The 23,570-nt window shown below is 44.0% G+C and overlaps 1 protein-coding gene across 1 annotated transcript in view; it reads right to left on the bottom strand.

Annotated features, from left to right (window-relative positions):
- The window catches only part of CCDC180 (coiled-coil domain containing 180), a 2,826,277-nt gene that overhangs the window by 2,303,840 nt on the left and 498,867 nt on the right, over nt 1-23,570 (bottom strand). The gene's annotated exons all lie outside the window — the stretch shown is intronic.

Genomic DNA, 23,570 nt, shown 5'->3' with positions numbered 1-23,570 from the left:
GTTGATGTTGCTGAAGAGGTGCTTATCATTTGACTTGCTGACATCTAGTAAATCCATCAGTACTGGGTCAGAGGATGCCTTGTATGCCAGATACAGGTCACCTCTTAGCAATCTGTAGGATACCGAATACAGTGATAGGGCTTTGGAGTCAGTCCATGTAGGACATGTCGTTTAGGCCTTGTATCCTTTTAGTAAGGTATTTCTGTGGGCATTCCAGTTGCTGCAAGTGTCTGGACAGATACATGCTAAAGGGGACGTTATATTAAATGACTGGCCTAATGAGGGCTGAATAAAGAGGGGCAATGGCATCCCTACATCTAGACATAATTTCTTTGTTTATAAGCTGTGCAACACTGGAGGGCTTTCTTGCAATAATGGACAATTGTGGTCAAACGTTATGTCACTGTCCACGTAAGTTCTCAAATCCTAAACAACTGGCTTGACTCTTAGGGGCATATTGTCAAAGTGGTAGCTCCCTGGGGTAGATGACTTCCCAAAGGACAAAGCAGTGCATTTTTGGCATGTAGCCCTTAATTTTGGCAACAGTTATTTCTTTGGGACAAACCTTCCTACAAGATGGCTAGGTCATCTGCGGATTCAATGACTGCTCCAGCTTGCAGTTATCTGCAAACTTACTCAGCCGGAGCCCTTTGGCACTGACTTTTTACTTCAGAAATGTAAATGCCAAACAGGAGATGTCCCAGTACAGAACACTGGGGGACTCCACTGGTGACTGGTCTCTTTGTGGAGGTAACTTCCCCTATGTTGATTACCTGCCTCTTATCTGTGAGCCAGCTGGCATTCCAGCAGGTGACGTATTTATTTATTTATTGTTTTGTTTGTTTGTTTACGAGGGTAATGGACTAATCACAAATAACCAATTTCGGCCACAGCCTGGGAGCAAGGCTATTGCATAAACAAAGTAAATGTATGTATAATGTTTAGTATTTAGTCCCCAGTATATATACATGACAGGACAAAGTATACAGTTTACAGCATACATTTATAATGTCTTCATACAGTGGTAAATTTTACAAAGAAGCTAGTATTTTTAGATTAAATAAGTATTAATTTTAACTAAATCAGTTACTGAATACATTGTTTTAAGCAGTTATATTGCATCCCTGTAACATTTTCTAGGACGTATCAAACACTGAAAGTAGCATATTAACAGTAACAGCTTAGCTGCAAAACAGAAACAGCTGGCTACTATATAAGGGTTAATATGCATAAATGTCAGCATTTTCTTTTTATATCTGTTTTATACCATATTAACCTCCTAAATGCATGACGTGAATATATCAGTGCAATCCCATGCACTACCCCCTACAAATGGTTGCCAGCATTACTCCATTACGTTTGTTGCTAAACAACATAAACTCTACCCAATGCCATCTCAGCAAGGAAAATGCCCCCCACACAAGACCCAAGACAGTATAGAAGGGGAGAGAGATGGACAAAGACTGCTTAATTCTCTATTGTCCAGATAGCTGGTGCCAAGGTTTGATAGTCTAACCCAGGTCATAAGGCAATATTTAGTGAAAAAAGTGAAATCTAAAATGAATGGCACATGTGATGTAGCAAGATTTACTTTACAAATTTTAAGAAGATTCAGATGTGTGTTTTCAGAAAACCAGGACTTTTACATTACAGAATAACTACTCTGTACAGGCAAAAAAACAGACAATCTAAAGTAAACCAGAATGGATGTATTCTTTAAAGGGTTCATGAAATGTGAAAGTGAGGCTGTGATAACATTTTGTAATATGAAACTGCAAAGATAAAGATAAACATAAAATGATTAAGAAAACCCACCAAAAACAATAATATAGTTAAAAGGTAAAATAAATCCCATTTTATGATATTGGAAACATGACAAAGTCTTTCCTCTTTCACAGTGGCTGATTCTACAATATGGGCAAGCTGCTTAGTGATATTAACAGTTACACAGTATAATGATTGAAGGACTACTATTACTATAGTTTCCAATCTTGCAGAAATATGGACAGAAAATACCTCAGCAGTTTAAACTTGTAAAAACACTTTGCAATATAGATGCATTGTTAATCCACTCAAATATGTGAAAGTAGCACTACAAAATATATGCAAATCTGTTGTGGTCACATTCTTTTATTTTTTTCTCCCTGTTTCCTGATGACCATTAAGCCCTGTCACTGATCAGACTCTTTGGGTGACAGTCAGTTACAGAATCATAATGTATACAGTCAGTAAGATTTTCCTTTAAGGTCCTAATGCCCCCCCCCCCCCCCGGTGACGAATGCAGGAAGCTGAATCATTACTGAGGTGATCTACACTCTTCCCTTAGTGTGAGCATGCCCCCCCCCAAAACACACATACACACACACTCAGAGCTATCATCACTAGCTTCAGAAAGTCAAACTCACATGCCCTGCTCTTATTGTCACTGTGAACATTCAAGTGCAACTGTCTGACTGGGACCATTATCCCCAACCTCCACTCCAGGATGGGTAAGCCACCATCTTTCCCTGCTCTTTCCTAGCTCTTCCAGGGCTGGAGCTGCTAAATGATCTGAAGTAATCACTACTGAGACTACTAATGACACACCATGGACCAAGTACAGGTGAAAAGGAAACGAGAGGTATCAAACTTCCTCAGAGCAATTTAAGATCATCAAATGGGTGACCCAGATGAGACTTAATTTATTCAGAATCAGTTAAACATACCCACACATGTGAGTACATTCAGAGTCTGCTAAACATTACAGCACATGTGAGCAAATTCAGAAATTCTTAAATTTCTGAATAATGTCTGCAAGTTCATTTTGATGAGATTAAATCCTGGCTAAGGTTTTATAGTCATCAGTAAGTACTTTAAATGACTGTACTATCCTTTTTCAGACAGAATCACTGAAAAAAATAACATATAACAATTGGAGAGAGACACAAGCACTATTTGTTAAGTCCTGGGAGATGGACAATTATAGGACTCTCCTTTAGCAGAGCAATGCCAAAACCTGCCCTACTACTGACCTGTCACTAGTCTGCAGCATGATGTAAAATTATTTATATGGCAGCTTCTAAAATACCTGTGCATACACATTTCTAAGTTAGCTACATCTGTAGCTGCTGCTCTGGTAGAGTGACCTCTCACAATTCCTACCAAGGATTTACTATAGCTGTCATGCCAAAAGGCATTTTAGTTGTGTAGAGATTTAGACGAAGTTTGTTTTATTAAAGGCAGGCCTTCTAAGGACACAAACAGTTGGTCTGTTTCTAAACAATATGTGCCTTTATGGTACAGTATCTTACTAACATGGGGACATCCAGCATTTGCAGCATACACTTCCCTTTATTCAAGTAGTTACAATAAAAAAACTTGCAGTTAACACTGCAAATACCAGTAGGTATAAACTAAGGGTTAGTTTTCAAGAATCTTCTTTCATTATGAAGGACTGTACAGGAAGGGCTACACATAACACTTTGTAACTCTGAAGCAGAGAATTACAATTTTAATAAAATATACAACAGAAAAAAGAAATACTTCTTAGCTTTCAAATACAGAGGTATGCAGTTTAGGAAAACTCCACTAATGTAGTGATAAAAGCCTTGAATAGTGTTTCAGGCAGTTGTTGAGACCAATGTGGGAAAATGGACATGTCTATCTTGGGAAGACAGAGGACAGGAGCAGACCATCCAACGCCCCAATCCCTCAGAGTAGGGGCAACTATACAAGTATGGCTCAGGGACAGACATTTGGCCACCAGGTACAGAAATACACATTGCAGCTATAAGGGAATGGCACAGTGGCTACTGAACTAATCTGGGTCGCATGTCCAATATCCAAAGATGAGGTTAGGGTTGTAATCCATCCTCATTGATGAGATGCAGGCAAGCGCAAAAGACTCCTCATGTCTGCCTGAATCAGCTATTCTGACACCTTATGCCATTCCCAATCTGCCCCCCCCCCCCTAAAACTTTAAGTTGAGGAACAAAAAAAAATATTTTGAATACTGTAGCAAACTTACACACAAACTACTGAAGTGCTTCCAACCTGAATGCATTAATTTCTGAATCCTGGCACTGCCCCACAGATGGACTGGCACCTACAGATCAGAAGAGCTGAGGGGGCATGGATTTGCAGCAGATGCTCCAACTGGCTTTCAACGCTAAGCCATAGCTTTTTTTTCTTATTTCTTTTTTACTCTTCACTTGAAGAGTTAAATGGGTGGGGCAGTACTTCATGGACTGGCACCAGGTGCTACATGAGTCAGCTATGGCATTGGATGTTGTGAAATTTCTGCTTCACTTTTACTTTTACTACTTTCAGGCTGCAATTTAATAGGACTGGAGTGGAAAGGCCTTTTGATTTAGGTTGCCACTGCCCTTTCTCCATTGTAAGGGTGTGTAGGTTCAGGGGAGCTTGCACCCATGTAAAAAACAACACTGTTTTACTTGCTTTGTTCATTTTTGATCAAACTGAAACTTTATAATTGCTTTGTATCTACTTAAGTGGACTTTATTTATTTATAATATGATAACAGAGTAGGTGAGCTGTCTGTTGACTTTTTTCAGTCATGACTTGCTGTGAGCATTAATGTCATAGCATAAATCTTCCAAAATTACCCTGTACAGAGACTGCTTACATTTCATAGAAACTAATGATTTATATATGAATTCAGCTTCAGCTCAAACCTTTAACAAGAGAATATGATTGTGTTTAATTACAAAAGAAAACAGAAGGGGAAATGTGCAAAAGTTGCAATAGACAATGATATAATCATCCTGCCACTGGACACAGTAAATGTACTTGCAGAAACATTTTGTGAAAACTTTACAATAAGCAAATATGTGTCAGGCCGCTATAGAAACAAGGGGAGAATGCCCTTGTATAACTATAGGCATAACAAATGCTTCCAAAATTAAAATTAAAAATTCAGGTTTTATGGGCCCTAACAAGTAACTAAAGAAGGCCATATTACATTAAACCTAAACAATTTTAGACCAATCTGCCTGACTAGTATTCTGCAAACATCATGGAGAAAGGCAGACAAAACTACATCTCTTATATATGGAACACAATGGGTTCTTAAGGGGATCCCTTGTCTTCTAAACCCTGAGTCTTCTTTGAACAGCTATTGCAATACTTGATGAATATTTTTGTTGTATGTTCCTTATCTTAACTTTGCTAAGGTACTCAGCATTATTCCACATAAGAAAAAAAAATCGGTAAAAAAACAAAAGAAAAATCTAGCAAAACTAGACTTTCCACTGTGTGATTCCTTAAACCTCTTGAATTAGAGGCAACATTGAACACCTTGGAACATGGGACCCTTTAAGAACATCAGGTGTTTTAGCTATATGGCAATTACCAACATCCAGAATTTTTTTCTTTTTATGTATTAATGAACAAATTTAGGCCAATAAAGCCAAACTTCACTAGCTGTTCACCTCTCTTACAGCATCATTAGCACAGCATAAGTGGAATGCTTAGCTAAACTTTAGAAAACAGGGTTGCTGTACCCAGCTGATATAATCAGAGTGTCTGCAAAATATCCCAACCAACAAACTCAAACAATTATTAAAAAGGTCACACAGAACAACCAATCAGTAAAAACTAAGAAAAATCTAGCAAAGCTAGACTTTCCACTGTGTGAGTCCTTAAACCTCTTGTATTAGAGGAAACATGGGATATATGCAAATTACCCTTTAAGGACATCAGGTGTTTCAGATATATGGCAATTCTGAATTTCCATGACTTTTTTTTCTTTTTTAAGTCTATTAATGGACAAATTCAGGCCAATAATGCCAAACTCCACTAGCTATGGGCATGCATGTTTCAGCCTTCTTATGGCATCATCAGCACAGCATAAGTGGAATGACTTTTCCTTTAGTTTTTACTGATTGTTTTTTCTATGTGACCTTTTCACTCATTGTTTTACTTTGTTTATTGAGATATTTTGCAGACACCCTAATGATTATGGATATCAGCAGAGTACAACTTGTGTTTCTAAAGGTTAGCCAAACATTCCACTTATGCTGTGCTGGTGATGCCATAAGAAGGCTGAAACATGCATGTCCACAGCTAGTGGGGTTTGCCTTTATTGGCCTGAATTTGTACATTAATAGACTTAAAAAAAAAAGTCATGGACATTCAGAATTGCCATATAGCTGAAACACCTGATGTCCTTAAAGGGTGATTTGCATATATCCCATTTTGTCTCTAATATAAGAGGTTTAAGGAATCACACAGTGAAAATTTTAGACTTCCTAGATTTTTCTTTTGTTTTTTACTGATTGTTTTTCTATGTGACCTTTTTACTTATTGTCTTACATAAGGAAACATGGAATATTAAAAGCTTTAAATTTCAACCCAAGCACCATTCAATGGGAAATGGTGGGAAAATAAAAGGGATGTAACAAATCAAGGTAACAGCCTACCTTAATGGGATTTACCACTGGTACCTGTACTGAGGTCATTTCTTTTCTGGACTATTCTTCTTAGACAAAAAGTGAGAAATCAGCTGTGGTTAACCAAATATGCTTATAATTATAAAGTAGTTACATTATTTCCTTTAATAAAAGATTGTCAAAGTTTTCCAAGATGTTTACAGAAATAAACACCTGGTGTGGTAGGACTGACCTCAGCAAAAAACACAAGTTAAAATTAAAAACAATAAATTATTTAATCACAAAAATGATACCCTCATTGAAGACCCAGGACAATGGTAGAGAACAACTTATACTCTGACCTTGTGTATCTACAAAAGACCGAAAGGCATGTTAAGTAGCTCATATAATGCGCCTGCACCACAGGCCTACAGGGATAAAGCCCTGATTACAACTTAGGGGACGAGAGTTCATCTAGCGGCTATGCCATTTGATGATGGGAGTGCTCATCCTAGGAGGGGCAGATGATGGTTACTGCTGGGATTGTGCTAATGCTCTGTTGACAGGTTCTCTGATTGAGGAGGAGGACCATTGTGATGATATGGGGAGCCAGTGATTAGTCATGGGTAGGCATGGTTGCCCAAGTCAGACACAGTAACCCCAGTAGGTACATGTTGGAGGAACAAACATGTGCAAAAGAGGGGATCTACGCAGCCCTTGTGATGACACAAGTGCTCACCTCACCTTCAGAGCAGGGTTAGGCCAAAGGAATGAAAATGTTCATGAGAACCCAAATCACCCTCATGGCTGCCTGCATGATGGCCAACTTTGGAGAGTGGAAAGCCTAGGAGAGTCAAATGTGTGATCAAAACGAGGCTTGATGGTTTGTAGGCATGGAGGCAAAATTGCACAAAAAGTAGCCCATATAATTCAAATGCCATATTTAGTTACATCAGTGTGACCAGTTCACCACTTAATACTTTTTTGATGTGACCGATTATCAAACAAGACGTGAAATAGCATGAAGAGGTACAATTTCTTGCTAGAGGAATTACAGGGTTGGAAAACATGAAAAAGATTTCAATGTGATTGTGGACAAACTGAGCAGATGCATTCTTCTTCTTCCCAAGTGGTCCCTCAATCCTGTCATAGCGGCAGAGATTTTCAGTCACTGGGGACAGCCTTGCAGCGATCTGTTTACATCTCCCACCAACCACAAATTCAGCAGCTACTTTGCTCTAATCCCCTCCTCAGGGTGAGTCCCCGAGGGACGCTGTAGTACATGATTGGCCCACGAGACTACTTTATGCCTTTTCTCTGATCCCACAATTTCTAAAGAAAGCTCTTTGGTTGAGAAGCAAAGTAATCCTCATTGCACTCTATTGGCCCCGGCAAGTCTAGCTCCCCTTCCTTTGGCCTCATCTGGTTCACCGACCATGGACTCTGGATCCAACTCTGGGATTACTGTCTCATCCATAACAGTTGATCCATCCAAACTTATCGAGCCTCAAGCTGACAGCTTGGTTCCTCCACTTGCAGTAATTGCCAGGCAAAATAATCTATCTTCCCCTATATGAAAGATTCTTCTGGCTAAATTTATCTTAGCAAATGGAACAGATTCATGTTTTGGTCTTGAGAAAAAGGACTAGACCCCTTTTCAGTTTTGATTAGTTTGGCTTTGGAGTATTTATCAAATCCACTCCATTCAGGAGCTTCAGTTTCTACTATTCACATCCACTTAGCAGCTATCTCAAACTTTCACAATGGTTTCCAAGATTCCTCTTTAATATCTCACTGGCTCTGTAAAACCTTCTTAAAGGGAGTCACACATATCAAACCGCCCTTCAAAGAGCTGACTGAACCTTGGAATTTGAAGCTGGTCCTACAAACCTTGACTCATTCACCCTTTTAGCCTGCTGCCACTTGCAATATCAAATATTTGTCTTGGAAAACTTTATTCTTGGTGTCAATTACCTCAGCAACAAGAATATCAGAATTACAGGCTTTGTGCGTAAAATGTCCTTACATAGTTTTCCACGAAGAAATAGTGTCACTTTGGACTAACCCATCCTTTCTACCCAAAGTTGTTTTGGAATTGAGTATTAACCAATCCATTGACCTGCCAGTTTTCTTCCCAAATTTTTCTAATAAAGGAGAATATTGTTTGCACTTATTGGATGTACATAGACAATTACGCTTCTAGTTGGATAGGACTAAATCACTACGAAAATCTGACCAATGATTCTTGTTCTTTTCAGGACCCGAATTTGGAAAACCTGTAACTAAAGTAACTTTGGCAAAATGGCTGAGGGACTGTGGTTCTTTTGCCTACCGATAAAACCAAATGCATCTAACAAATAAAATCAAACCACATTCCACCAAATCACTTGCTACTTCAGCCGCTTTTCATTCCAGAGCTTCCATGGATGACATTTGTGCAGCAGCCACATAGGCTACTCCTCATACTTTTATCACTCATTACAAATTGGATTGGGTCTCCAGGGGGAGCGCATCCTTTGGTTCAATGTTGCTCAGGAATATCCTTCCATAGGGTCTCCCAGGAAATAAAGTAGTTAGGGACTCTGTCCCATCCGTCATTAATGAATGAAGATTAACAACATCAGATAAAGAAGTTATGTTCTTACCATAACGTTCCATCTGTGTTGTTGATCTTCATTTATTCATGACATTTCACCCTCCTACCCCTCAGAAAGACTCCTGGAGGTTTGGATTTGGTCCTAGCTTCATGATAGGGCACTTGCTCAGACAAAGCCTCCACTTTCCTTTCTTACAGGCAAACTCAATCTGAGGAGATGAGGAGAGGGGCACTATGGATAATCATAGCTGCAGAGTTTTTTGGCTGGTGTGAGCTTGTTATAATGGAGGAGTCAGTTCTGAGGACAAAACCAAGACCCATCTGTCATGAATGAAGACCAACAACACAGATGAAACATTATGGTAAGAACATAACTTCTTTCTTTGACATATTCCTTCACCCACTTAACTCCAATGCTTTCAGGTCCAGCAGGAACCCGGAGCCAGGGCATCAGTGTTGGGGCTCCAGCAGGCAAGTCGACACCAAGATTTTCAAAGTTGTCACTGATGCTCATTTTGGTTCTGAGGTACTCAGTCAAAAAGGCACTCCTGTGCGAAAGGCAAATGCACAGCTCATAAGAACATAGTAGAATCCCAAAAAAGAAAGAGCCAGCATACTGTGTATGAATTCAGTTTATTTCCTTAAAAACAGACCGGTTTCGGCTGGAAAAAATTCCACAGCCTTCTTTAGTGCAAAAGAAGGCTGTGGAACTTTTCCGTCCGAAACCGGTCTGTTTTTAAGGAAATAAAGTGAATTCATACACAGTATGCTGCTCTTTCTTTTTTGGGATTCTGAGGTACTCCTCAGGGTCTTCAACCATTAGATTCAAAAGGTCTTCTAACCCTTCCAGTTTGTCTGGCTCTTCTTTGACTCCATTGGGTGAATCACTTTCAAGACTATGGAGAGGGCCTCAGCTGGATCAAGATGTCTGCTACGCTGTCAGAATTTGGATCCATCCAGAATCCCTTTGATGACTGTACTGTCCTCCTCTCATTCTGGTAGATAGGAACAGACATACCCAATAGACTTCGAGACTACTTAACCCTCTGGTCGCTCATCCATTTCCAATCTATATTCTTTGGGTGTTCCAAGGCATATTTGTTTGAAAAGGACTTCTAAGAGGAAGCATATCGACTCCTCTCCTGAGTCTGTCACAGAAGACACCAACTTAGATGAAGAAAATGGTTCTCCAAGATTCTCCCTGAAGACGTCTCCTTCAAAGACATCTTAGAATTGATGAAACAGCATAGGGAATGGTCCACAGTAGCCCCTTCTTCCAATGAGTCTGTTTCTCTAAGCCTTTGGTCCTAGCCTTTCAACTTCCTGGGTGCTCTCTTCACCCGACCCAGTAGTCAACATTCATTACTCAAAAAACTAGGCAGAACCCATCCTTAAAAAGCCAGATAGAATCTTAGCTACCCGAATTGATGGGAAGTTCTGGGCTAAGGGTCCCCCTGTAGATGCCATGCTGTTAGCAGCAGCCACAAAAAAAGGAACTGTCTGAAAATAATTCCTTTGTTTGTCCCCCTAACAAAAAGTCTAGGGCTTTGGACAGATTGAGGAAAGACATATATGCTTCAGCCACTTTCTCTATTCATGTGCTGAATTATATGGCTCACTTGACATGCTTCCACAGGGATGTGATTAAGGAACTTTCAAATTCGCTGGTGGATAACTTACCAGCAGTCAAAAAATGTGGAGTCCCATTTGTCAAATCTACAATCTACTATGAATGTATCCATGAGATTGCTTTCCAATGCAGCTGATAGTGCTACCCATGCAGGCAGTACTGGCATTACGATGTGTTGTCATCCCTGAATGCAGCTATCTGACTTTGCAGAAAGCTTCAGAATGTCCTTATGAATGCCCCTTATGATGGTTCCACTTTGTTTGGACTTAAAGTCAAGGACACACTTTCCAGAAGTGAACAGGACTGTAATACCTTGTCTGCTGCTGGAATCTCTTTTTCAATCCCTCAAAGATCCTTCTCCAGGAATCAAGGAGTGGGTGGAAAGATGTTCAAAAAACTTCAAGGCTTTTACCAGGACACTTCTGGGGAGAGGTCTCCCAGAAACAGATTTGGAGGCAATTTCATGGAACTTCACCCCAGAGGCACAGGCAGTCTGCAAAATCAATGTTTCCATGGTCCTTTCACAGAGATGCCTTTCCAGCTTCCCTGAATGCTTGTCCAGCTGCTGCCCTCTGGAGGCAGTCAGAGGATGCTTCGCCTTATATCCTTCCTGTAGCCTAGCAATCAAGATTCATGGGTGCTAAGGATCATTTCCAGAGGTTATACAATCCCCGTTTTAAAAACTCCAAGAATACAATGAAGGATTGCCAACATTCCACTCAATCAATTGGAATCTTCAGCAACAGAAGTTCAAAGATTGCTGGCCGAAAAAGTCATCCAGCTGGTCCCCTGAGACCAGTTAGAATCCATAGTCTACTCAATGTTGTTTTTAGTTCCAAAAAAGACAGGAGACCTAAGACCAATTTTGGATCTCAGTGAATTAAACCAATTTGTAAAACAGCTGAAATTCCAGATGGTTACTATACAGTACAGTCTGACTCTACTCAGGAAGGATGACTGGATTTGTTCTACAGAACTACAAGATGCTTACTATCACATAAAGATCCAGTGGCATTTGAGGAGATTTCTCCATTTCTAGCTGGGAGCCAATCACTTCCAGTTCAGAGTGTTGCCTTATGGTCTCACCATAGATCCCTGGATGTTTACCAAGATAATGGCAGTGATGGCAGCCTGATATGGATGATTGGCTTTTAACTGCTACCTCTAGAGATCTACTTTTAACACACCAGTCATTCCTGGTAGAACTATTGTCCACCCTGGGTATCTCCATCAACGTAAAGAAGAGCAAATTGCAGCCTACTCAATGCATAGAATTCATAGGCTGCCAGACAGGCACTGTTTGACAAATAGTAAAGCTACACTCATAGTGAATCAACTAAACATCAGATCAGTGGCTCTTCAAGTAATAAATCATCCACATCAGCAGGCTTGACTGATACTAAAACGTCTAGGGCTAATGGCTTCTTCCATAGTGATAGCCCCATTAGCCAGATACCTCATGAAAGTTCTACAATGGACATTAGCTGTACAGTGGTCCCAAAGATTTAATTCCCTTCACCACAAAATTCAACATGCACAGGTATGCAAGAAACATATCCAATGGTGTATTACATCCAATTCGGTCACTCTAGGCAGGCATTTCCCTTCTCTGATACATAAAGCCACAGTGACCACGGACACCTCCCTTCTTGGGTAAGGGTGGAATTTCGAAGGGAGAACAGTACAAGGAATGTGGTCCTCATCAGAGACCAACCTTCACATCAATGTCATGGAGTTAAGAGTGGTCCTCCTTAGGAGTTAAGAGTGGTCCTCCTTATGCTGCATGCTCCTCAGGACCATCTGCTCAACTATGTGATTGCCATACTATCTGACAACATATCAGCAATTTGATACATCAACAAACAAGGTGGAACCAGGTCATACTCTCTTTGCTGAGAAGCCTTGAGAGTACAGCAATTGGTGATGTCTTCAAACTGCTTTCTAGTAGCAATGCATATAGCTGGGACGTCCAACATCCTAGCGGACAAGTTGAGCAGAATGATATTACTGCCTTATGACTGGTCTCTCAACAAAAATCTTCAACCACTGGGACCAACTTTTCTGCGACCTTTTTGTTTCTCACCGTAACAATAAATACAGAAGTTACTTTGCCCTCATCCCACCACAGGGTCAGTCACCAAGGATGCTGTACTCCATCCTTGGTCCCCAGGTCTCCTTCTCCTTTATGCCTTTCTCCCAATTTCCCGTATCCCCAAATGTATCCAGAAAGCAATGGAATGCAAGTCCAAAGTAATCCTCATTGCTCCCTGCTAGCCTTGACAGGTATGGTTCCCCTTTCTTTGGCTTCATCTAGTTCACCCACCAATGGTGCTGGATCCATTCCCAGATCTCCTCACACACCCCTCCGGGATGCCTGTACTGGACCAACAGACCTTAAAACTAAATGCATGTTTTTTCCAGTTCTAACAATTGCCAGAAATGAAAGGCTTTCTTCCTCCGTAGTAAGAATGGTCTCAACTTCCCAAAGAACTTCTACAAAAAAGACAAGAGCAAATGGAACTTCTCTATATGGGCCTCTAATAATGGTTTAGATACCTTTTCAGCACCACTTCCAAAAATCCTTAAATTCCTTTCAGAACTTTTCATGTCCAAATCTAGTTATTTGATAATTAAAGTTCAGTTGGCAACCGGCTCAAACTTTCAAGTAGGCTTCAATACTTAAATTACTTACATTATTTCTGTCAAAATCTCTAAGGCATTTTTAAAAGGTACCTTTTTATTGAGGCCTCCACATTATGATCCAGTCCCTCCCTGGGACATCACCATTTTACTACAATACTTAACTCAGAAACACTTTGAACCTGCAGTATCCAAAGATATGAAATTTCTGTCCTGGAAGGCTATAGTCTTGGTTGCCATCCCCTCTACCAAACCTGTTTCAGGACTTCAGACATTTTTATGCAAGACTTCCTTCCTGATCTTTCATAAAGACATATTGCTGTTGAGAGCAAACCCTTCTTTTCTTTCAAAAGTGTCTTCTAAATCAAATTTAAACTGGCAAACTGATTTACCAATTTTCTTCCCCAACTTCTCAAATCAAGGGGAACATATACTACATGTATTACATTCATAGGTTCACAAGTAGGTACTAGACTATTGGCCCTAGGACCTAAATAAGCCTAGCCAAAAAGGTACCCTGGCTTTTGCCACCCAAGAAAATTATTTTCCTGTCGAGAAGAGCCACAGAGGTGATCCCCGGGGTGAATTTACTATTTCCCATCCAATCATCAAGATTTTTCTTGAAGAGTGCTAGTGAGGAGCTTTGTTTGATATAGATAGGTAGTTTGTTCCAGAGTATGGGAAGTCTCTGGGACAGGAATCTATCCCTCCAGCATGTTCTGTTTATTGTAGTGACAAGGTTTAGGTCCCTAGAGCGTGTAACTTGGAGGGATTGGGATTTTTTTAAGTGGAGCATGTCCAACAGCTCTGGGTTTGACATAGCTTTGTATGTTAGGCAGAGATCGCCTCTGAGTAGGCGATATGAGACCGAGTAAAGCTGGAGGTTTTTGAGACGGTCTGCGTAGGCAGGAGTGGCCTTAGGTCAATTGGAGTCCTAGGCAAAAGGTCTCCATGGCACCCCCACCACACCACCCGGTGCCTCCATCCTAGTCTACCTACACCAAATAAATACTGGAAAAGCACCTCTATTAGACCGGTGCCCTAGTTGGCTTATGCCTAAGGCCAACTATGTGCTTAGGGCATCTGTTTGAGGCCGGTAATCCTCTTTGTGAGGTATTTCTGCAGGCTTTCCAGTTGTAGATGTCTTGTGATTTACATACCAAAAGGGGCGTTGTACTCTATAATGGGTCTAATGAGTGACGAGCAGAGGGGAACAATAACATTTAGTTATGTACTTACCATAACTTTAGATGTTTGGGATCCATCTCGCCTACATTCTGAACTGATGGGTTCGGAGCCGATCCTCGGCTCCGACTCGGCACGCTATACTATAGAGCGAAGTCTCTAATTGGCTGAGCTATTCTACATCCCAGGATGCACCACTACTGCTTCCCCAGATCTTGTTTGTCCGCACACATGCACACACACATAGACTGTAGGTATAACATTGCCAGGTGTTTCAAGATGAAACGGCTAAACTGAACCGTCCGGTCTCTTCTGATCTCCAAGGCAGGGGGAAGGAGGGTGGGTTATTAGGAATGTAGGCGAGATGGATCCCAAACATCTAAAGTTATGGTAAGTGCATAACTAAAAGATGTTATGTGATCCTATCTCGCCTACATTCTGAACTGATGGGACAGCGTCCCTAGCACCTGATTCCTGGGTGGCTCACTGGAAAACACTCCTGAGAACTGTGGAACCGAAGGAAGCTCGCCCCCGAGATGCCACGTCCAATTTGTAATGAGAAATGAAGGTGTGAGGAGAAGACCAGGTAGCCGCAGCACAAATGTCACTAATGGCAAGCTTGGAATGAAAGGCTGTCGAAGTAGCCATAGCCCTTGTAGAATGAGCTTTCACAGTGGTTGTAAGCTCTTTATTAGAAAGAAAGTAAGTATGACTGATACAGTCTCTGATCCACTTGGCAATAGTGACCTTCGTGACGGCTTTGCCCAATTTATTGTCCGAAAAGGACACAAACAACTTATCTGTTTTCTGTGTTTGGTGCGTCCTATCTAAATAGAAACGCAACTGCCTGTGAACATCCAATGAGTGGAAGATGTATTCCGCTCTGTCTGAGTAGTTTGGGAAGAAAACTGGAAGTTCCAATGACTGTTGAAAACAAAAACTAGAACAAACTTTGGGAACAAAGGATGGATTAGGCCTGAGGGATACTCTATCCTTGTGAAAAACCAGGTACGGTGGTTTGACACATAGGGCTTGAAGTTCCGAAACTCTTCTGGCTGATGTAATTGCCACCAAAAAGGCAGTCTTCCAAGAAAGAAATTTCAAGTCACAAGTTGCTGCTGGCTCGAAGGGGGAAGAGGTCAAAGCACCTAATACGAAATTAAGATCCCATGGTGGAGCGGGATGAGAAATCGGAGGTCGTAGCAGCCCAGCACCTTTCATGAAGGCTTTACACAACTTATTGCTCATCAAAGGTGGGTCTATACTTTCATGAAAATTAGAAATAGCTGCCAATTGAACCTTGATGGTAGAGACCGAAGAACCTTGATTGAATAAAGAAGCTAAAAACTTCAAAACTTCTGACACCGGGGCAGTAATGGGATCTAATCCCCGGAGTTGGGCCCAAATAGCGACTCTCTTCCATTTGCTGTTATACATTTTTTAGTCGAAGTCTTGTGGGCCGAGGACAAGATATGTATGACTTCCGAATCCAAAACATGGTTCCTGACTATGGTCGGAAGTGGAGGAGCCAAGCTGTTAACCTCAAAGAGTGAAGGGACTGATGAAGCTGTCCCGACTGGTGGATCAAGAGGTCTGGAATCTGGTCCAGGAACCATGGACCGTCCAGTGCATATTTCCGAAGAAAGGGCAGCCAGACTTGACGAGGCCAGTATGGGGCAACTAAAATCATCTTGCTCTGCAAGAGAATCACCTTCTGGATCACCCTGGGAAGAAGGGGAACCAGTGGAAAGGCGTACAGTAGGCCGGTGGGCCAAGCTTGGACTAGGGCGTCCTTGGGAAATTCCCCCGGAGATGGGGTGAGAGAGAAGAACTGTTGACATTTCGTGTTGAGAGGAGTTGCAAAGAGGTCGCAACAAGGATTTCCCCATCTTCTGAAAATCTGAGTTGCCACTCTGTCGTTCAGAGACCACTCGTGCGGGGAGAGAATAGTTCTGCTCAGTCTGTCGGCTATCACATTGGATCTCCCCGGAATGTGTGTTGCTACCAAGAAACGGTTGGTTGCAATCGCCCAATCCCATACTTTCATGGCCTCTCTGCAAAGGAGGTAGGACCTGGTCCCTCCTGCTTGTTCAGGTACCAGACTACCGACATGTTGTCGGACTGAATGGCAATCATGCCCTGGGGGAGGTAACTGTGTAGTGCTTGTAGCGATAGAAGCACTGCCCTCATTTCCAGTATGTTGATATGGAGGGAACTGTCGTCGGAGTGCCACTTGCCTTGGACTGACCTGCCCAGGTAATGTCCCCCCCACCCCGTCTGGGAGGCGTCCGTAGTCAAAGTGGCCACTGGAGGTGGGGGAACGAAGGGTCGCCCCTGATCCAGGTTGGAGGAAAGAAGCCACCAACGGAGGTCCTGTTTGCACGTCTCCGTGATCAGAATGAGGTGACTGAGAGGGAGATCCTGATAAGACCACTGGACTGACAGGAGCCACTGGAGAATCCTCATATGCAATCTCGCTAAGGGAACTAGGAGAACGGTAGCCAACATGGAACCCAACAGTTGTAGGACCATCCTGGCTGGGGCTCGGCGTTTGAGGAGGAATGCTCGGACTTGAGACTGTAATATTTCTATCCTCTCTGAAGGAAGATAGACCCGCATTTGCTTTGAGTCTATCTCTACTCCGATAAACCGTATGCGCTGAGATGGCAGCAACACAGACTTTTCCCAATTGAAGGTGATTCCTAGGGAGTTGCCTAGAGATATAGTGGCTGCTAGGTTTTGTAAGAGTAGACGCCTGGAGGTGGCAGTTAGGAGCCAGTCATCTAGGTATGGAAACACCTGGAATCCTAGACTTCTCAGGTGAGCAGTCACCACCGCCAAACATTTGGTGAACACCCTGGGGCTGTGGTGAGACCAAAGGGCAGTGCACGGAACTGGAAATGACTGTCTCCCAGGCTGAAGCGCAAGTGTCTCCTGGACGCCTGATCTATCAGGATATGATAATAGGCATCCTTGAGATCTATGGAGCACATCCAAACACCTTCCTCCAGCAGCGGGAGAATGGATTGTAAGGTGACCATCCGGAACTTGGACTTCTTGACAGAACGGTTGAGTTTGCTGAGATCCAAGATGGACCTCATGTCCCCGGTCTTTTTTGGCACCAAAAAGAATCTTGAGTAAGTCCCTAATCCGGTCTGGTCTTCGGGGACAGGTTGGATGACTCCTTTTTGAAGCAGCTTTGAAATTTCGATGGCTGTGAGATCCCGTTGACTGGGTGGTGGGTCCAGGATTTCCCGGGATGGTGGGGGGGGGGGCTGAGAAAAAGGGATGTTGTAACCTCCGGCAATGATCCGGAGCACCCATTGGTCCTGAGTGATATTCACCCAGGCCTTTAGGTGCCTCGAAAAACGACCCCCGACTGGCTCTGGAGTGGCGCAGTCGGGCAATCCTTCAGGGATGCTGGAAGGTTGAGGAGCCACGAAAGGACTCGCGGTCTCCAGTGTTGCGGGGGCCTCTGCCGCCTCTGGGACGGCGTCTTCCTGAAAAATTTCCCCCTCCTCTGCCTCTAGAAGGGGGATCATCTTGCTGTGAGGGGTAAGTCTTCTGAGATTTGCGGAACCACATTTTCCCCCCTCTTCTAGCCTTGGGATAAGGCCGGAAGGGAGTGGAAAACCGTGCCCCTACGGCAGTCAAAGTCTTACCCTCTTGTTCACAGCGGGTCAAGGTGTCCTTTACCTTGGGTCCAAACAAGGAGTACCCATCAAAGGGGGCGTCGGCAAAGGAAGACTTGAAGGCCTCCGCAAAATGACACAGGCGGAGCCAGGCTTGTCTCCGTAGAGCAACACCTGTACCCGCCGCTCTACTCGCCCCTTCGGCCGCATATGAAATGAGCCTCATGGACAAATTCGATATTGATGATAGAGTAGCCAACTGAGAGCTAACCATCTGGGCCAACTGCTCAGGTAGGTTACCAGAGAGGGTATCTGAAAGTTCCTTGACCAGATCCCTCTGAAGTCTGGTGAAGTGCGTCAGGTAATTCAGAGCCCTTAAAGTAAAGACTGCTGAAGTAAGGGTGCACTTCCCGTACCGATCCATACTCCTGGACTCTTTATTAGGAGGATGGACGGACGTCGAAGCCTCTGCCACATCTTGCTGGGTAGCAGATGCCACCACCAGGGCATCTACGGCCACACCTTTAGATAAGAAGTCCTTTTCAGGGGGGGCTGACAGAAATTTATTCGGGCAAGCTGGCACCGGTTCCACAGAATCCACGCCCTTCGAGAGATCAAATCCAGGAGCTCATCGAAGGGCGGAGACACCCAGGAGGCGGAAGGCTGAGCCCCGAAGGCCTTGAGGAATACCGACTCCTCAGCGGAAGGGGGTTTGGACTGCCAGTCGCCTCGTTGCTTGAGGATTTCCAAGATGTCCACAAAGGAGACATCATCCGAGGACGACTTGGGGGACCCCTCCGCATCATTGAGGTCGGTGTCCGAGGTGAGAGACTCATCAGGCGAGTCGACGTGCTTCCTCTTACACTGTCTCTTCCTGGGAGGTTCCTCCGAAGAAGCCTCGGAAGGACCCCCAGGAAGGGAGGAATCCCCAATGGGGGTGACCTCAGGCCCCAGGGCTCCGCTGTCTTGAGACAGGGGGACAACAAAGGAACTAGTCTCCGTGCCAAGGGAAGGTGCCGGAGAGATGGTGGAGGTAGCCAAGGAAGATTTGGCCAAAGCACTCCTCATGGCCCTGAAGGCCGGACCCCCCCGAGTCCTGGGAAGGTCCGACCCCCGAGGCCACAACAGTAGACGGCACTCCCGCAGCCGACGCACCGAGAGGGAGGCTCGGAACCGAAAGCATCGGACCCGAAGCATCACCCCCGGGGCCGACCGAAGAGGTCCATGTACTGAACTCCGACCCTAAGGTCGGGGTTGGAGTAAGGGTCGGAGCCGACCCGAGAACCTCCACTAGCTCCACCAGCACTGACTCCAACGGTGCCGAGGCTGTTGGAGGAGGAACCAATACAACAGGGTGGACAATCGGCTCCGGAGCTGACTGGGCTGGATCCGAGACTAACTTTTGGAAAACTGGAGACTGGAACAGCCTTTGAAGCACCCTGTCTATATCCGAATCGGACATCCTCGAAGACCGAGAAGAGACCGATCGGGCCCGAGTTGACTTCTCCGCCGGTTCCGAAAGACTGGGAGACCGGCTCCGAATAGTCTCAAGTAATATCGGCGCTGAGGGAGACTCCACCAGTACAGCAATTTCCCTCGGAGCCGATGGGGACTTCGGCACCGAGGTAGAAGACTCTGAGCGAGCGACCTTTCTCGGCTCCGAAACCAATGGAGCTGGAGAAGGTGACCCGCCTCTCGATGCTCGAGCGCTTGGCTCTGAAGACAGAGGAGTCGAGGCTGGAGGTATCGAGGCAGACCGTTCCGACCTCGGCTCCGAAGTCCATGGAGCCAACGGAGAAGCCTGCCTTGATTTCTTTGCTGTCGGCTCCGATGGACTGGTCGAAGCCGAAGACTTCTTCTTCCAGGAAGGAGAGGGGGAAGAAGATAAAGCCTCCTCAAAAGAAGGGGTGATAAGCCCCTTCAATATCAATTTGTTTTTCCTCTCTTGGAGGACACGAGAAGAAAAAGCGTGGCATACACTGCACGACTCTTGAAGGTGCTTAGGGCCTAAGCAATAAACACATAGAGAGTGATCATCCGTGATTGACATCTTGTACCCACACTTGGTACATTTTTTTAAAACCCAAAGGCCTATGTTCCTTCGACATCACCACAAATACACACACCAAATATCAGAGTAAAACTAACGACACAGAGGTGCCAAATCCCTCTAATTTAAACAGGATAGGCCAGTAAATCACACAGGCGAAAACTGTAACACAGCTCTGGCAGAGCGCGAGAGCAAGGCCCCTCTAACTAAAAAGGAACCTTGACATTTAGTAGGAACAAATACCACATAACAAATTTTTAGTAACAAAAAAGTGCTGTAAAAATGCACAAAATAGAGCGCGAGGAAATCCCTACTGATTTAAGCGGGAACCTAACGCTAACAATAAATCCACACAAACTCCAAATTCACACAAACTACTCAAAAAGCATTTAGTAGCTGTTAAAACAGCTTTTGGTTGAAAAATTAGAAAAATTCTGACAGGAAATTAGTCAGTAAAGAGTACTTAGCCCAGCCAAGTCGAGACCACGTCTATTGCTGTCAAGCGGCAAACGAGATCTGGGGAAGCAGTAGTGGTGCATCCTGGGATGTAGAATAGCTCAGCCAATTAGAGACTTCGCTCTATAGTATAGCGTGCCGAGTCGGAGCCGAGGATCGGCTCCGAACCCATCAGTTCAGAATGTAGGCGAGATAGGATCACATAACATCCTCTTTTTTCCTGAATGAGAAACCTTTTGTGATGAGGTGAGCCATGTAGAAGGATTTCCTGACTACTGTTGCAATGTGATTATCAAAGGAGAGACTACTGTCCACATGTGTCACAAGGACTCTTATCACACTTTTGGTGTTAAGCAGACTACCACCTATGTGGTAGCTCATGGGTACAGAGTTTTTACCAAAGGGGATGACAATGCACTTTTTGGCAATGAGCTTGAGGCCATGGCTTTGACACCAGGCATCCGTCTCCATAAGGCCCTTTTGTAGGATGTCCACATTGTTAGGAGTTTCGATTATGGCTCCTAGTTTGTAGTCATCTGCAAATTTCATTAGCCAAAGACCTTGTGTGTTAGCCTGTACTTCAGAAAAGTAGATACCAAACAGGAGAGGACCCAGGACTGAACCCTGTGGTACTCGATTTGTCACTGGTCTGAAGTCGGATTTGGAGTCTGCTACTTTCACAGTGTGGGTTCTGTCAGTGAGCCAGTTGGTAACCCATCTTGTGACATAGGTTCATAGGTTCATACTAGGCTATCTGCCCAAGGACATTTATAAGCCTAGCCCAGAGTTTTGTGGCTTTCCCTTTTAGTTTGAAGGATACTATGCCCATTATTTTGCTGTGCCTCTGTCAAGCAGTGACACTGAGGTAATCGCTGGGGTATACCTGCGATCTCCCATCCATTGGTCAAGATTTCTCTTGAACAAAGCCAGCGAGGTGCTCTGCCTCACATGTACCGGGATTTTGTTCCACAGCATAGGGAGTCTCTGGGTGATGAATTTGTCCCTCCAGCACGTCCTATTAATAACCGTGTTAAGGTTTAAGTCTCTTGCCCTTGTAGTTCTGATGGACTTAGATTTTTTGAGGTGAAGCATGTTCATCAATTCCGGGTTGGACATGGCCTTGTATGTCAGGCACAGGTCACCTCTGAGCAGACGGTGGCGACTGAATAGAGCTGGAGTTCCTTCAGTCAGGCAGCATAAGACATATTTTGAGACCCTTTATCCTTTTGGTGAGGAACTTTTGGGGCCTTTCCAATTGCTGCAGGTGTCGGGTCAGATACATTCCGAATGGGGCATTGTACTCAATCATTGGTCTGATGAGTGATGAGTACAGGGGAACGATGACCTCCCTTGATCTAGATGTGAATCCCTTCATGATCAGGTGGGCAATGTAGAAGGTCTTCCTAACTACTTTGGCAACGTGAGTGTCAAACGAAAGGTTACTGTCAACCTGGGTCCCCAGATCCCTGATAACCTCTTCTGTGCTTAGTGGATTGCCACCTATATGGTAGCTAGGGGTAACCTTGTTTTTCCCGAAAGGTATGACTATGCATTTTTTGGCGTTTAACTTCAGGCCATGGCTCTGGCACCAGTTATCCATTTCCATAAGACCCTTCTGAAGAATATCTGTGTCAGATGTGTTCTCGACTATGGCGCCCAGTTTGCAGTCATCTGCAAACTTTGTCAGCCATAACCCTCCTGTGTTTGCTTGTACTTCTGAAAAGTAGATGCCGAACAAGAGTGGGCCCAGGACTGAGCCCTGTGGGACACCACTTGTGACAGGCTTTGAGTCTGACATGGTGCCAGCAACTCTGACCCTGTGGGTTCTGTCACTTAGCCAGTTTGCAACCCATCTTGTGACGTATGGGTTTACATTTAGGCTGGTGAGTTTTTCAATGATACCTGAGTGGGGTATTGCGTCAAAAGCCTTTGCCAGGTCAAGGTAGGCTGTGTGGACTGCCTTGCCCTCATCAATGGCCTTGGTGACTGTTTCGAAAAAGTCAACCAAGTTTAAAAGGCATGATCTGCCTTTGACAAAGCCAAACTGGGTTGGATCCAATGTCTGCAAGTCCCCTATGTCTTTATTTATGAGTTCCATTATGATCCTCTCCATAGCTTTGCAGACCAGGCTTGTCAAGCTGATGGGACGGTAATTTCCAGGGTCGGTGGAGGCACCGCCTTTGTGAAGTGGGACCACAGTTGCCGTACGCCACTCCTTGGGTATGTATCCTGAGGTGAGGCTAAGATTAAACAGCTGCCCTAACTGCGGGTTTAATTCCTCGTTGAGTTCGTGGAGCACACAACCGGGGACACCATTTGGTCCCATGGATGCTGTGTTTTTCGCCTTGGAGAGAGCAGTTCTCAACTGAGCATTTGAGATGTTTGGGGGGCTACAATCCTCTGGTATAGATATCTCTCTTTTTGGGGGGGAGGGGGGGAGAAATTTGCACTGAACCTGTCAGCCAGTATGTTGGCAATGTCTGTAGGTTCAGTGTTTTTTACATCATTTTGAACTAATTCTGAGCATATCTGGGAGTTTCCTCCCAGATTTCTAACATAGCTAAAAAAGGCCTTATGATTGTCTTTTGAGTCCTTAGCAACTTTTCTCTCAAAATTTGCCTTGGATGATTTTATGAGAGATATTAGTTTTTTACTTATAATGATCAAGGGTGCCTTCCCTTTTAAGGATTTTGCTCTATCTTGTAGTAGCTTCCTCCTTTTGTTATAGAGCTTGTTTATGGCTGGGGTCCACCAGACTGGACGCTTGCCTTTGGTACAAAGAGTCTTTGTTTTGTTTGGGATTGCCTGATCCATGCAGTCCTGTAGGTGCTGGTAGAAGGCATTTGTAAGTGATTCAGCGGCTTGAGTAATGGTTTCCGCAGGCTCGGGGGCCTTGAAAGAGACCACACTAGTCTTTAGAAGTGTGAAGTCAGCTTTTGAGAAGTTCTTCACTGTGGTCTTTTTTATCTGGGGTGGGGGCGGGATGTGCACTTCCAGTGAGATTAGTTTATGA

This window comes from Protopterus annectens, chromosome 16.part0, assembly GCF_019279795.1.
Source record: "Protopterus annectens isolate FY-2018-M chromosome 16.part0, PAN1.0, whole genome shotgun sequence".
Classification (NCBI taxonomy): Eukaryota; Metazoa; Chordata; order Ceratodontiformes; family Protopteridae; genus Protopterus; species Protopterus annectens.
Note: the sequence above shows the minus strand (reverse complement) of the source record. Positions and strands in the feature narration are given on the sequence as shown.